Source organism: Photinus pyralis, unplaced genomic scaffold, assembly GCF_008802855.1.
Source record: "Photinus pyralis isolate 1611_PpyrPB1 unplaced genomic scaffold, Ppyr1.3 Ppyr1.4_LG7, whole genome shotgun sequence".
In the NCBI taxonomy this organism is placed as follows: domain Eukaryota; kingdom Metazoa; phylum Arthropoda; class Insecta; order Coleoptera; family Lampyridae; genus Photinus; species Photinus pyralis.
In genome coordinates, this window is record NW_022170738.1 from 37,776,797 (window position 1) to 37,781,093 (window position 4,297).

The following is a 4,297-nucleotide window of genomic DNA, read 5'->3' on the forward strand; positions in this document are numbered from 1 at the left end:
AGACTTTTTTTCACAAATTTTGGCGTATATAGTCCAAACAGATACAACTTTTGAGGCAGTGGTCCAATTAATATTTTCGATTCTATAATATCCAATTCGAAGTTTAAGAGGTCGCCTGATTCCTTGAAGGCCCCAATTTTAAATAAATACCGGGCAGTCTTTGAATATCAAAGTGTCCTACCGTAAAAGCTGTCCACTGGTTTACTAATGCAATAAAGAATAAAAATTTGCGTTTTCTTTTAATGAATCGAGGGTTCTCCTGCAAAACGCCCTACATGAATTATGCTGGGATAATTGAATTACTTGCAAGTATTCCTAGCTTCAAAACTATAGGTAAGTGAAACCAAGGAAAAATAAACATTTGCTTGTGGACGAATTCTGACTACAATGATACACAAGTAGCTATCTGACATCTTTAGATGATGCGCCATCCTCGTAATTTTATAATTTTAAGGTTCCTTATAGATCTATTAAACTAAATCGATCAAAGAAACAAAAATATTTGGCGCACCCCAAAAGTTACACCCCCACACTCGAGGATTGCCATGTATGCATATGAGAATACAGTAGAAAATTAAGTAAGTTTAAAACGAGAATGAAATTAATCTTTAATGAATCGAGGATTCTCCTGCAAAACGCCCTACATGATTTATGCTGGGATAATTAAATTACTTGCAAGTATTCCTAGCTTCAAAACTATAGGTAAGTGAAACCAAGGAAAAATAAACATTTGCTTTGTGGACGAATTCTGACCACAAAGTTACACAAGTAGTTATATCTGACATCTTTAGATGATGCGCCATCCTCGTAAGAAAAATTTCTGGACACATGTCTCCTAGAAGGACGAAATTACTGTTTGAACCTAAGAGAGTCTGTAGTGACTTTTTCTATGCCGTTTCTGACGAGCATCTAAGTAAGGACCTGGTTAAAGTGACGCATCGATTACTTTAAATTGAATTATTTTTTAATACCAAATCAACAATTACAAACTGCAGGGCCCTGACATTCATAAATAATGAATTTAGAATTAGAGAACCCTTTTATTTGCATGCGCAAAACCAACACAAATTACGACAACGAGTCAAACCATACAAAATACACGGTCCCCAAAGCTACACAAAAAGGTAAAAGAAACTCACCATTTCCACGTAAAAAGCGTTTCACACGAACGGAGCAAACATACCGCACTTATCGAGGATCCATTCTTAATGATTTGGTGGACAACAGCATCATTCCATGGCCTTGTCCTTCATCCCCAAAAAAACGTCTGCAATGGAAATAATGGAATCGACTCTAAAAGGATTCATCAGAGGCAATGAAGGTGAAGGTATTTGACGCACCCGTGTATTCTGTTCCAAAGTAGTGCTAGCCAGCTCCATTTTAAATTAAAGTTTTAGATACGAAACCGAGGCAACTTTATCTACCGATTGGAAGGTCCATTCCATTAGCAAGACGTCGAATCTAAATGGCAACACAAGATCTATCCCAAAGGAATAAGCTGGTTACTTGTTAATTATTCGCAGATGCCACATAGATCTGGCAGCTTTCGCTTTTTGCATATTTTATAATAGTTTATTGATACCAGAACATTAAATCCAATTCGAAGTTTAAGACGTCGATTCATTCCTTGAAGGCCCCAATTTTAAAAAAATACCGGTTAGTCTTTGAATATCAAAGTTGCCATCTCACCGTAAAAGCGGTCCACTGGTTTACTAATGCAATAAAGAATAATACATTTGAGATTTGTTTACATTGAAACGACGATTCTCCTGCAAAACGCCCTACATCAATTATTATGCTGGGATAATTAAATTACTTGCAAGTATTCCTAACTTCAAAACTATAAGAGAAACCTAGGAAAAATAAACATTTGCTTGTGGACGAATTCTGACCACAAAGTTACACAAGTAGTTATCTGACATCTTTAGATGATGCGCCATCCTCGTAAGAAAAATTTCTGGACACATGTCTCCTAGAAGGACGAAATTACTGTTTGAACCTAAGAGAATCTGTAGTGACATTTTCTATGCGGTTTCTGGTGAGCATCTGAGGACCCTGGTTCAAGTGACAACGATTACTTATAAAATGCTCTTTAAATTGAATTATTTTTTAATACCAAATCAACAATTACAAACTGCAGGGCCCTGACATTCATAAATAATGAATTAAAAAAAGCTACACCTAAGCAAAAATGTAAAAGAAACTCACCACTTCCACGTAGAAAGCGTTTCACACGAACGGAACACACATACAACCGCACTTATCGACGATGATTTGGCGGACAACAGTATCATTCCATGGCCTTCTCCTTCATCCCCAAAAAAACGTCTACAATGGAAATGAAAGAATTTTAAAAGGATCCCTCAAAAGCAATGGATGAGAGAATATTTGACGCACCCGTGTATTCTGTTTCAAAGTGGTGGTAGCTCGCATCTTTTTGAATTTGAATTGCGAATCACTTTTGAAAACGTGTTCACGTCTTTGGACATCCCCGTGCATCTAGAACATTCCATGATCACTCCTTCGTCTAAAAAATCACTCTAAAACGATCCCCAGAGGCAATAGAGGTGACGCACCACCCGTGTATTCTGTTCCAAAGTAGTGCTAGCCAGCTCCATTTTAAATTAAAGTTTTAGATACGAAACCGAGGCAACTTTATCTACCGATTGGAAGGTCCATTCCATTAGCAAGACGTCGAACCTAAATGGCAACACAAGATCTATCCCAAAGGAATAAGCTGGTTACTTGTTAATTATTCGCAGATGCCACATAGATCTGGCAGCTTTCGCTTTTTGCATATTTTATAATAGTTTATTGATACCAGAACATTAAATCCAATTCGAAGTTTAAGAGGTCAATTCATTCCTTGAAAGCCCCAATTTTAAATAAATACCAGTCAGTCTATGAATATCAAAGTTGCCATCTCACCGTAAAAGCTGTCCACCGGTTTACTAAGGCAATAAAGAATAATAATTAATTTGGGGGTTGTTTTTATTGAAACGAAGATTCTCCTGCAAAACGTCCTACATCAATATTATACTGGGATAATTAAATTACTTGCAAGTATTAATTCCTAGGTTTCTCTTATAGCTTTGAAAATAAACATTTGCCCTACAAGGTTTTATATACACTCAACATTAACCACCCCTAAAAATTTGTGGACGAATTTTGACCACAAAGATACACAAGTAGTTATCTGACATCTTTAGATGATGCGCCATCCACGTAAGAAAAATTTCTGGACACTTGTCTCCTAGAAGGACCAAATTACTGTTTGAACCTAAGAGGATCTGTAGTAACTTTTTCTATGCCGTTTCTGACGAGCATCTAAGTAAGTAAGGACCTGGTTAAAGTGACGCTTCGATTACTGATAAAATGCTCTTTAAATTGAATTATTTTTTAATATCAAATCAACAATTACAAACTGCAGGGCTCTGACAGTAACTAAAAATTTAAAATTAGAGAACCTTTTTATTTGCAAGCGTGCAACAACCACACAAATTACGACAACGACTTAAACCATACAAAATACACAGTCCCCAAAGCTACACATAAGCAAAAAGGTAAAAGAAACTCACGATTTCCACGTAGAAAGCGTTTCACACGAACGGAATACACATACAACCGCACGTATCGACGATCCATTCATAAATGATTTGCACTTACGAATAAATTCACGTAATAACGGCGATAAAGGTACTTACATAAGAAGAAACCGGTAACCTAATAACATGCCTGTATAATCATTTTAGAGAGTGACGCATTTCAAACTATACACTCACACTTTTAAATGTAGTAGGTCAATCCCAAAAATACTGCTCCATTTCCAGATCTTTGCTATTTCACGAAAAATGGACAAATTTCAAATCGGCCGCGAAGAGACTTTTTCTCACATATTTTGGCGTATATAGTCCAAACAGATACAACTTTTTAGGCAGTGGTCCAAGTAATATTTTCGATTCTATAATATCCACTTCGAAGTTTAAGAGGTCGCCTCATTCCTTGAAGGCCCCAATTTTAAATAAATACCGGGCAGTCTTTGAATATCAAAGTTGTCATCCTACCGTAAAAGCTGTCCACTGGTTTACTAATGCAATAAAGAATAAAAATTTGCGTTTTCTTTTAATGAATCGAGGGTTCTCCTGCAAAACGCCCTACATGAATTATGCTGGGATAATTAAATTACTTGCAAGTATTCCTAGCTTCAAAACTATAAGAGAAACCTAGGAAAAATAAACATTTGCTTGTGGACGAATTCTGACTACAATGATACACAAGTAGTTATCTGACATCTTTA

General features: G+C 36.3%; 1 long non-coding RNA gene across 3 annotated transcripts; it reads right to left on the reverse strand.

Moving 5' to 3' along the window:
• Nucleotides 1-302: 302 nt before the first annotated feature.
• Nucleotides 303-3,734, reverse strand: LOC116176764. 3 transcript variants are annotated; one of them, XR_004146517.1, is made up of 6 exons: nucleotides 3,579-3,734; nucleotides 2,580-2,951; nucleotides 2,398-2,527; nucleotides 2,209-2,328; nucleotides 1,341-1,769; nucleotides 303-1,293 (listed from the first exon to the last, which is right to left on the reverse strand). It is a non-coding gene; the product is annotated as an uncharacterized LOC116176764 (long non-coding RNA). The 3 variants fall into 3 exon arrangements; XR_004146516.1 differs by having other exon boundaries at nucleotides 1,341-1,626; nucleotides 1,690-2,328; XR_004146515.1 differs by having other exon boundaries at nucleotides 1,341-2,328.
• Between the last annotated feature and the right edge of the window lie 563 nt (nucleotides 3,735-4,297).